Here is a 12,528-nt window from a genome sequence, read left to right on the forward strand (position 1 = left end):
CCCACACTGACATCAAACTGTGTACTTATTGTCTCTATAGACACAAGACGGTCATTATCCATGGAATTCTTTATTTGTCTAATCAACGCTGGTGTTCTGAATTCCTTGCTCATCCCACACCTATCGTCTATCCTGCCTTCCTTGAATCTCTTATGTCACTCAAAAACTCATGTTCGATTCATGCAAGATGGCCCCCAAACAATCTGAAGTATTCCATAGTTTCTGTGGCATTATTTTCAAGCTTAAAACAGAATTATATTGCATACCGTTCTTCTAAAATATCCTCACGTCCAGATTGCATCTTTTGAAAGTCACCAGATGTGACAATCAGGCTTTAGCAGGGCGTATTCCAATTCCTGCTGTAGCTATTCATTTGAACCTGAAATCAGAAAAAATTAGTCAGTCATCTCATAAGATGTATAGCAATAACATACCGAATTTTCAAGAGTCTACGAAAATTTTAAATGCCTGTACAAAAAGTCTGGAAACGTATTGAAACATCTCGTATATAATACGGCCTACTTAACCATGCCTCTTATAACAACAATAGAAAAATGCGAGCATGAAAAGTAATATGGTTAAGCTTAAACATGGAAAAGTAAAGGACTATTTGGAAAAGAAAAGGACAAGATATTCTAGTAAAAAATAAATTAAATTTATAACTTAAAATATTGCAGCATTAAAAATTGATTATATAATGTTATAAATTTAATTCAAATATTTTTTTAATGCTGCAATATTTTATCTTGTCCTTTTCTTTTCCAGTTTTAACAAGTAGTCCTTTATTTTTCCATGTTTACGCTTAACCATATTAATTTTCATGCTCGTATTTTTCTATTGTAATCCATGATTTATTCCAGGCTTTTTTTTTTACATAGGCGTCACCACTTATCAAGGCCGATCGGCCACTCAAGGATAAGGGTTAAAGAGTGTAGAGTAGTCAAAAGGACAATATAGTAATCGATAGTAATGGAAGTTCGGTAAATTTGTTAACTTAAGTTTCTAGGTTCTGTTTTCAATTGTTAGTGAAGCAGTGCATATAGTGTGGCGATACATGCTATTCCTCTATTTAGTTGTATTTTCTCTCTCTCTCTCTCTCTCTCTCTCTTACAATTAATCTGACTCTCTGATGTTTTTCTTTGATTGTCCTTTGAAAATAGATTTTTTATTTAAAAACATCACTGACTGAGTAGATCCACCAGTAGTGAAAAAGAAGCTGGGTTGCGGACGATGACACTGATGTGTTTTAAGTAAAAAATGTAACGAATTGTGGCGAAAAACCTCAATAGGAATATAATACTAGACCGGGACTGGCTTAGGTAAAGTGGGGTGAGGGTCTACTTCGACTTAGGGACGATAAAAAATAGGCAATGAATACATAGCTTTAGAAGAAGATGCTCATATATCAGCAATAGTAAGACTAGGGGAAAATAAAATTAAAACCCCAGCACCTGCATACGTGCACGGCTTGTGCGGGTATTAAAAACGGTCAAGGACTGGATTATGAGGTAGAGCAAATAGATAGAGAATTTCTTAGTGATCTTAGTGCTATTTCAGTAGCAAATACCGTAGTAAAAATTAAAGGACCAAAAAGTTTCCCGCTGTTAATTATGAACAACACCAATCAGACGGTTGTTAACAGTATTTAATTTGAATGTCATATAGCTGTAACGTTTCAGATTTATTTCCTCACTAGCAGGCCACCTGGCATTGCCCGGTCGTAAAATACACTTAAATATAATATATTTATTAATACAGGTTCCGTATTGATTATTATATTATATTGGACCCAATGTAATATAATAATAAATATAGCCAAGTTTGCCTACATTTGTATATATATATATATATATAGTGTCCTGGCAGGTGAATTTTGATTAGGGTTTTTTGCTTGGTTGTCTCCTCTGTGATCTTGCTAGGTCACTAATATATATATATATATATATATATATATGTATTTACATATATATATATATATATATATATATATATATATATATATATATATATATATATATATATATATATATATATATATATATATAACAAAGAAAGCAAAATTATGTCCGCAATGGAATGTTTTCTTTCTTTTCTTCTTTCGATATGGGTTTACGTTTTCTCCTTTTTCTTTTCAAATTTACACTCTGAAATGTTTTCGTTGTTATTTCTTATGTTATGATTTCACCCATTTTCTTTTAAAATCAATATTCGCACGAATCCTTGCTTAATGATAATTTTGTTGTCATATTTTAATGAATGTCTACTGAAATCGTATAAAAAAGATAAAGACCATTACAAAACGATAGGTTGATTATGAGTTCTAATTGAAAACACATTAAAAATGATCTCAGATCAAAGAATCTGATTTCAGAATTAATCTACCATTTTTTGCTGAGAAATACATACAGTAATAGAAGACGTCTGTAGTGAAGTGTTGAGAATGCTTTAATCATGAAGGGAGATGATTAAAAAGACATTTTCTTTCTCCTTACCAAGAGTTGGGTTTACTGTTTCTTTTTCTTAATCATCAATTCAAACTCTAATGTTGCCTTAAGCGCGAATCAACACTTGCGGAATATTTATTACATTTCTTAATAAATAATCCGTTTTTTCTTTCGTTTCAGATGTGTTCAATATTCTTTATGATAGACCCTGTCCGTCGGGCTGTGACGTATGTTTACAGAAATATTTTCGAAGGTTTGTTATGATTAAATATGGAATAGAAGTTTTCCTCAGTTTTTCACGTTTAAATTTGGGATACGATTTTCTCGTTTGTCACGATATAATTTGAAATAGCATTTGCTGTGTCAGTCACACGTCAGGTGAAATAGCAATGATTTCCGCCCCAATGATTCCGTAATCTGAAATAGTCATGCATTAATTTGAAATAGTATTTTCTTTTAAAAGTCAGGCAGTAATTCAAAACATCATTTTCTTCTCCCAATCAGACTTTTATCTGAAATAGTATAAAATCTAGGCGTAATATGAAATAATACTTTGCCCTCCAAGTCGGCCGTCATATAAAATATATATAAAATAAAAACATTACTTCCCTCAGTCAGACTATAATTGGAAAAAAAAAAATTCTTGCCCTAATAAGGCTGTAATTAGAAATAACACTACTTCCCCCAGTTAGGCCATAATCTGAAATAATATTTTCTGTTCCCAATAAGCCAGTAATCCGAAATAACGTTAATTTCTCCAGTAAGTTGTCTGTAAGAGCCTCCAGTCAGGCCACAATCTGTATTACTTTCCCCAATCAGGCCATACTCTGAAATAGCATTAATTCTCCCAGTCAGGTTGTAATCTGAAATTGTTTTTTCTCCTATTCTGATAGTGATCTGATTAATATTTTCTCCCAGTCAAATTATAATCTGTTAATATAATAGTCAATATTTTCTCCATCGTCGTAGCTAGAAATAGTATTATTTTTATAGATGTTTACGTTATCTCTATGAGAGGTTGTGATCGTTAGTTAGTCGTTCAGTGTGTCACACTTAATTATAAAACATTTACATAGATACGCCTCAGCATTCATTTAAGATGCTCTGATCGTCGCTTGATCGATCGGTATATCGCGCTTCATTTTTAAACTAGCAGGGAACCTGACGTTGCCCAAGATTTTATGAGAATCAACGAATGTTTCACACTTCCAATATTTTTTCTCCTTGTCCGGTCGTGATCTGAAATAATATTTTCTTCAAGTCAGATTGTTATCTGAGATGATATCATCGTCTAGAGACGATAATATCATCTCAGATAACAATCTGACATCAAGCTGTAACCGGGAATACTATTAATTAGGGACGACCAAAAAATGGAAAAATAAAAAAGTAGTTATTAAAAAAAAAAAAAAAAAAACGAATTAAAATCTATTAAAATCCATTCTTCTTGAGCAACTTTTTTTCCAGAAAAATAAAATCCCGATTTTTATCATATGAAAATCAGAATAATATAAAACCTTTTCTAGTATTTTCAAAAGAATTTTCCAAAACCATACCAATCGCCGCCATTTTTTGTCTCGATCGATCAAACATTTAAATATTTTTGAAAGCATTTTTGAACCAATTCATTTTTTCGTCTAAATAAGATTTAGGATGATTTGCTAGAAGAATATGTCAAATATTATAATATAAGTATCTGAATTTCAAATAATTCCAACGTTTTATCTTACTCTATAAATTTGTGTCGCGAAATAAAAAAAAAGCACTTATTTAATGATAGTTTATTTTAAACTACGGAGGCCTGGATAGGACTAAATAAACTTAATTTAGTCATGTATTTTTAACGCTAGATTTGACGATTAAGTGAAGGGTCTAATTCTTTTTTATAAGCGACACACACATACACACACACACACGCGCGCACACACACACGCACACACACACTTACACACACACATATTTGGCCGGTTTTTTTTAAAAATAGGGTTTTTTCAATTATCGATTTTCGCTACTTACCAAAGCCATTTCGCTACAAAACGTACGTAAGAACACTCCCATACACATAAAGTACATTTGTGTAAAGCCAAAAAAACTTCGGCCCAGCAGTTTTGGAGTCCACAGGGAACGACCTCGCACTCACACAGACACACAGACAGACACACAGACAAAGTGTCTTTTATATATAAGTAGAGATAATATTTTGGCATGCGTTCGTTTAACACGGAAGTTTCCATGTTCTCTTCACTTATATCCGTCGTTGTCTTCTCATTCTTCCACTTATTGCTAACACTTACTAGAAGATCATCATCAGCGATTACACATTGTTTTCCCTGGAATCTGCGCGACAAAAAGTACCTTCAGATTTCTAGTACTCTTTTGCTTTTTCAATAACCATTGCAAATAACTTTGCGATATCGCTTTTTTCTGATTTTTCGTTGGCAATGACTTCCGATATTCACTGGAATTTCAGTAGCAATGAGCATCCCCAAGGTCCCGGTACTCTTCGCACTCATTCAGTAGAGGCCTGATTAGTGCTTTCCCTCCTCGGTCGATTATTATTATTATTATTATTATTATTATTATTATTATCTACATATTAATACGATAGCGTGTGTGTTCTTTTGTGCATCACGCTTTTCAGCAAATTTCATTGGTTGTGATTTAAGATTGGATTGGTGTGTTTGTAAATTAAATAATCAACACAGACAGTATATTAAAGTTATTATTTTAGTAAGAGGGCGATAATGTGGGTTAAAATTATAACAAATGATTGTCGAAATTAGTTTCATATCCAAGAATTATGAAAAATAATGAAATGTATGATAATGGACTGTTGTGTTTGCAATGAAATAATCAGCCCAGACAATATATTAAAGATATTATCTTAGTAAGTGGAAGAGCGATAATGTTGGTTTTAATTATGAAAAATTATTGCCGAAATTAGTAACATATCCAAGAATTATGAAATATGATGAAATATGTGATATTGGATTGGCGTGTTTGTAATGAAATAATCAGCCCACACAATATATTTTAGTTGTTATCTTAGTAATGTTGGTTTTCATTATAAAAAATTATTGTCGAAATTAGTAACATATCCAAGAATTATTACAAATTATGAAATGTGAGTTAATTAATTAGTGTGTTTGTAATGAAATAATCAGCCTATGAAATAAATCAAAGTAATTATTTCAGTACCGAGGCCGATAATATGGTTCAAAATTATGAAAAATGCTTGTCGAAATTAGTAACACATCCCAAAATTATGAAAAATGATGAAATTCGAGTTAGTTCATTGGTGTGTTTGTAATGAAATAATAAGCCCAGACAATATATCAAAGTTATTATTTCAGTAAGGAGACGATAATGAGGGGGGGGTCAAAATAATCTAAAAAGAATGAATTATGAAAAATAATGAAATGTTGGTTAATTAATTGATGTGTTTGTAATGAAATCATCAGCCCACACAACGTATCAAAGTTATTAGTTTAGTAACGGGGAGGGCGATAATGTGTATTAAAATTATGAAAAATGCTTGTCGAAATTAGCAATATATCCAAGAATTATGAAAAATGATAAAATGTGAGTTAATTGATTGTTGTGTTTGTAATGAAATAATCAACCCAGATAATATATCAAAGTTATTATTTTCGTAAGGAGGGGCGATAATGCGTGATAAAAGGATGAAAAATAATGGTCGAAATTAGTAATATATCCAAGAATTATGACAAATGATGAAATGTGAGTTAATGGATTGGTGTGTTTGTAATGAAAATTTTCAGCCCAGATAATATATTAAAGTTAATGTTTTATTAAGGGGAGGATAATGTAGGTCAAAATAATCGAAAATCATTGTTGAATTTAGTAACATATCCAAGAATTATGAAAAATAATTAAATGTTGATTAATTAATTTGTGTGTTTGTAATGAAATCATCATTCCAAACAATGTATCAAATTCATTATTTTAGTAAGGGAAGGGGTGATACAGATTTAACAAAAAGGCTAAAATAATATGATGGGGTCTTCATTCATGCTGAACGCCCACAGAATGACCAGCAGCAATATATTACATAGTCCGGCTAGTTATTATTATTATTATTATTATTATTATTATTATTATTATTATTATTATTATTATTATTATTATTATTATTATTATTATTATTATTATTATTATTATTATTATTATTATTTACTCACTAGGAGTAGTCACACAGGCACATCATTAAAGATTTATCTCCGAGAACAACCTATGGCGTTCCCTGGAGTCTAAGTGACAAAAAATCTCCCCAGATTTCAAGTTAGCACTGCCTTTTTCAATAACTTTTCGCAAAAACGTTTGCATTATGCCAACATCTGTTACCATTTATTTCTCGTTGGTAGCGTCCATTGGAATTTGGGTAACAATAAGTTCGCCCAAGGTCCCAGTCCTCTTCGCACACATCATGTCTGGTTAGTGCTTTCCTCCTCAGTCTCTCTATCCTCCTTGGCCCTTTTCGATTATTTGGTGTGGTATAAGCCAAAACTACAATGTTTTTGGAGGGGAGGAGTGGAGAGGGCGCGGAGGTTAATTTGCATGATAATACATTTCAGTTTTCAAGATTCACTGTGACGTTTGTTTGTGTTTTACATCTGTAGCAGTTTTTATATGTCCGGCTTGCTTCTGTAGCTCATATGTATTGGTGTCTGCATTCAATGGTTTTCCTTAATATTTCAGTCGTTTTCATTACTGTCATCCGTTGTATTTTCTCACCCATCCCCATGATTCCAATCTAGCTCAATTTCTCAAAATCTTTTCGGTATTGATCCTAGTGCTCCTATTATTATTGGTGTTATCTTGACTTTCTTCATCTTCCTTATCACCTTGAGCTCTCTAGCAAGTTCCGTGCATTTTCCCCGCTGCTCTGTCTCCTTGATATTCACTCTTATAGTATGCTGCAACAGCGAAATCTATGATATGACATAACTTTTCCTTCTTGTTGACTATTATGGCATCCGGTCTTCTTGCTTGGATTGGTTTATCTGTTTGTATATAATGTTCCATCTTATTATTATTGGCACACAAGTCAACAAACTGCGGTGTTCTCTGAAAGCTGAGTGACAACGTCTCCTCAGACGTTCAGCTCTCTCCACCTACTTCGATAGCATTTGCAAATGAATTTGCATCATCGCAACAGCCACTTACCATTGATTTCTCGCTGGTAGTGGCCATTGGTTTATACTGGAATTTAAGTAGCCCTCAGCTTCCCCAAGGTCCCAGTTCTCTTTGCGCTTGTCCAGCCGAGGTCTGCTTGACGCTCGCTCCTCAGTCTTTCAGTCCTTATTGACCCTTCTCGGCCCTTTGGTATCCCCTTTTTTGAGGGGGGGCGGTGATGAAACAATGGGGGAATGCATGATGGGGGATTATTATTCTTTAAAAACCTAATTGCTCTCACTTGTGGTTCCGTGAAAAGAGAAGATACCCTCTGCTTTTTAACCACGTCAGCCTATCCGCTTCCTGTCTGCGTGACGTCACTGCCGAAACATTTGGCTTCATTCGAATTTTAATTGGAAAATTCCTCACGAAATTTTTCATTACGCACTTTTTTATCTTGTTGCATAGCGTCTTTTGCGAGTGTAAACATTGAAATTCCCGTTTACGTGAACATCAACCACTTTTCAAGCTAATACTCCTTCCACTCTTCGCATTGAAGGCAAAATATGATCAATCTAGAGTCCTCACGATTTATTAGGTTGATAAGAAATTTTTTGCGGAATTTTTTAAATTTTGATTCCAAATGATGTATTTTCAAATAAGTTTTCGTTATAATATATTTACTCACTACATCGTTTTAAAGAGTGTTTCTCGCTCTATCTAATCGTTTAAATTACAATCATTTTAAACAATTATGTCTTCTTTTCAAAATGTTGAATACAAGATGGAAAATAGCAAATTCGCACAATTTTGTTATTTGTATTTAATCTAAGCCGAAAAGCGGCTGAAACAACCAGCGGTATCAACAAAGCCTTTGGTCCAGAAATCACTACTGAGCGCACAGGACAATGGTGGTTTAAGAAATTCCGTGGAGGCGACGAGAGTATTGAACATGATGAGCATAGTGGTCGGCCATCGGATTTTGACAATGATTAATTAAGAGCCTTAATCGAAGTCAATCTATGCACAACTAATCGAGAACTTGCTTCTGAATTAGACGTAACGTATGATTCTTACCCACTTGAGAGAGGTTGGAAAGACAAAAAAAAAAAAAAAAAAAAAACTCTATACAATCGTTTCAATTACAATCATTTTAAAACAATTATGTTTTCTTTGTAGAAGGCGTAATACAATATGGAAAATAGCAAATTCGCACAATTTTGTTATTTGTATTCAAGCGATAAATGAGTGCCACACAAATTGAACGCATTATGAAGTGCCATCTTCTCTTCTTTTACACAACAACAAGAACGACCCGTTTCTCGAGCAGGTGGTATTTGCGATGAAAAGTGGGTTCTTTATAACAACCGGCGACGCTTAGCTCAGTGGTTAGACGCCGATACTTCCAGAAACCAGAGTTGCACCAAAAGAAGGTCATACTGACTGTTTGGTGGTCTGCGATCGATCTCATCCATTGCAGTTTTTTGAATGCAGGCGAAACTATTACAGTGGAATAATTACTGTCAACAAATGGATGAAAAGCACCAGAAACTTCGGCAACAACATCCAGTCAACAGTTCTGCTCCACGACAATACCCGACCGCACGTTGCTAAACCGGTTCTGCTAAAGTTGAACGCATTGGGCTACGAAGCTCTGCCCCATTCGCCAGACTCTTCATACCTCTCACCTAACGACTACCACATTTTCAAGCATCTCGAAAAAGTTCTGCGTGAGAAATACTTAAAAAATCTAAGCGATATAAAAAACGCCTTCAGCAACTTTTTCGCCATCAGAATACAAGTTTTTGTTTTTAGTTTACTGGCATAAATACACTTGTTTTGCGTTGGCGAAAGTGTGTTGACTTTGATGGTGTTTGTTTTGATCATACAACTCTGATAAGACCATCAGTAAAACACAACAACAACAACAACAACAACAACAACAACAACAAAAAGAGTTTTTTGTGCGAAAACCGCAAAACGCAATCAAAAAAGCAATAAAAAAAATTATTGATTTTCATCCTTTGATTAAAGCCATTCTTTTTTATTTTGCCATCCATGTGCAATTCAAACAGAAGTGATTAGCGCCTTAGGCCGAACAAAGCAAAATATAAAACATCAAATCAAAATACATTTGATTTTATAAGCAACTTGCAAAGATAAAAGGTCACTATTTGAATATGCATGCATCGTGTTAAGAACCAAGTAGATATTCGTTGAACACTTTTTTCAATAACTCTAAAGCGCATTCGCATGAATTATCGGGGTATGACTTTTTTTTGACTGACTTTCTTTTTATTATATACGGCATAATCTTGTTGGCATATCGGTTCTCGCCAGATCACCGAAGTGAAGCAACTATGAGCCTGGCCAGTACAAGGTGGATAACTATTTGGGAAGGCTAGACCAGATTGGTCTCTGGGGGCGCGTTTAACTCACGGGAGAAGATACACCTCTGAACCTAGAAGCAAAGCAACGGGAACTACCGTCTTTACCTGTCTTCCTGAAGTTACAATAGCTCCGTAATTTGGGGAGCCATGGTCACCGACGCTGTTAAAACTTTAGGGCCGCTACATGCATGCATGCTTTGATTATTGAGTTTGGCCCCGATTTCTTCTAAAATCCAGCGCTTACAGGATGGATCATATGCAAGTTGTTAAAATTTAGACGTAAATTAGATTTTATAAGTAAACTAGAATGAGTTGGGCGGCGTTGCCTGGTCGTAAAATACGATTAAAAATGATACTTTTATAGAGTCAATTAAAAAAACGGGACTTGAGTGCCATCTTATCGTATTATAAAAAGAAAAAAAAAATGTCGCGTGCTGAGACCGCGTAAAAAGTTTACTATTTTAAAAAATAGGAAATAGAAAATGTGATTAAAAGAAAAAATGCCACATGCTGGGCGCGATCTTGCAAAAGTTAAGTCCAAAAGCGAATACGCTATAGACTGAACCAAAGCGTTACAAATGTTATCACGATTCAAAGTTAGCTTTTTTAAAATTAAACGACGAATCGACCGTTCTACATGAAATAATTGACGATTAAAAAAAATTTTTTTTCGACATTCTGTGTCCGAAAGATCGCTCTTTCTTACGATACCATGTTCATGACTGTTCGATGCCGATGAAAAAAATTTTAAGCGACATACAAACACACAAACATACTAGCACATAAACACACAGGCGACTGAGATTTATAATAATAGATGTCAAACATAGAGGCTAAAACAGGGTTAGACAAAATGCGATGACACATCTGTAGCGTTTCAGAAACACAAATGTCAAGTGATTGAGGCTCAGTGATTAAATATTCCACTGACAATCGGGGTGCGTAAAGTTCAGATGCAGTTCGCTTCACGTTAAAAAAACCCAGTTAGAATGTCGGCAACCTTCATGTGGATTCTTCTGTATTTATCCGATATCTTTCTAGAAAGAATTCTAGCAAGAAAGATATCGGAGAAACCAATGCCAATAATTGAATCATCTGACTCGTACAAAATGAATGAATTAATAAAAGAAAATTTGAATAAACAATTAAACATGGATTTTTAGTTTTCAAAGGTATATTTGATGCCCTTTTACATTCTTGATTCCGATAAAATTGCCGATTCTAAAATCGCAATAAAAGTAGGATTTCATTGTTTCTTCGAGAGGGAGAAATGGTAGTGGATTTAGTTGTGTGCCCTCATTAGTAGGATAACAGTGGTCAAATGGTTAACGACACGGACTGACAACATGTGTATGCAAAGTTCGAATCCAGTTTGTTCCACAAAAACACTTTCACTTAGGGATGTTGGAAAACTTCACATGATTCCCCCCTCGTTAGTACCCAATGTCTTTCGAGAAAGAATTCTAACTAGAAAGTTATCAAGGATACATTTAGGTTGTTGGTTCCGTGCAACTCCGGAAAATAAACTAGTCGATTATCATTATGATTGTGTCTCGTAAGCCTAAATGGAATGTGACCGAAGAGAGGTATTTTAGAATGAAATATTTGTAAACAATAACTTATGCATGTTAACTTGACAGAATGGAATTATGTTTTCAATTGGAAGAGGGGTTTGGAATCAGTTTGAAATGTTGGAATAATAACAAATGGATTATGTGAAAGCTATCAGGTTGTGACGTCATAAATTAGAAAGCTAGTTTTAGATATGGAGGTGGGTTTAGTTAGTTGGGTTAAACAGTCGAGTATCGGCCTTTGGCCAGACCGGATATGGAATGCGATAATCCTCTCGATATGAGTGATGGTAGTGGTGGTGGTGGGGGCCAACAGTGAAACTGCAACCACGAGAGAATAATTGAAGAATAAAAGATTATGGAATCACCAACTTTGTCCGGCGTTGTTAGGAAGAAAGCGAGTCACGATGAAAAACAAGTATGCTGTTTATGCATAGGTACATGTGCATATGTATCTCACACAAACGACATATTATATACACGTTATACGTTATATACACGTTATACGTTATATACACGTTATACGTTGTATACACCCGAACGTTTTTGCTATGCATACATGTAAATACACTACATATATACACAATTTACAGTTCATAAATAAATTTTTTTTATAACGATTCTATTTTTATGTTCGATGTGAAAAAAAAAATTGCCAACACCTGATGTTTGATTAAAAAAAAACAAAACTGCCAACACCTGATGTTTGATTAAAAAAAAAAAAAAACTGCCAACACCTGATGTTTGATTAAAAAAAAAAGAATTGCCAACACTTGATGTTTGATAAAAAAAAACAGTTCATAAACATTTTTATTATAAAGCTTATAATTTTATTATAAAAGTTGAATAAAACTATTTTTATATTCGTTTTAAAATACTACATTTTATACAGTGTTGGTCATCCGTACCTTAAAATTTGTCTGACGCCATTTCCGCCGAATGGTTTTTGAAACAAAAAAGTGCGACTATTAAAAAACGCCGCAGAGT

The sequence above is a fragment of the Euprymna scolopes genome, chromosome 37, assembly GCF_053919585.1.
Source record: "Euprymna scolopes isolate OS-2025 chromosome 37, ASM5391958v1, whole genome shotgun sequence".
Taxonomy (NCBI): Eukaryota; Metazoa; Mollusca; class Cephalopoda; order Sepiida; family Sepiolidae; genus Euprymna; species Euprymna scolopes.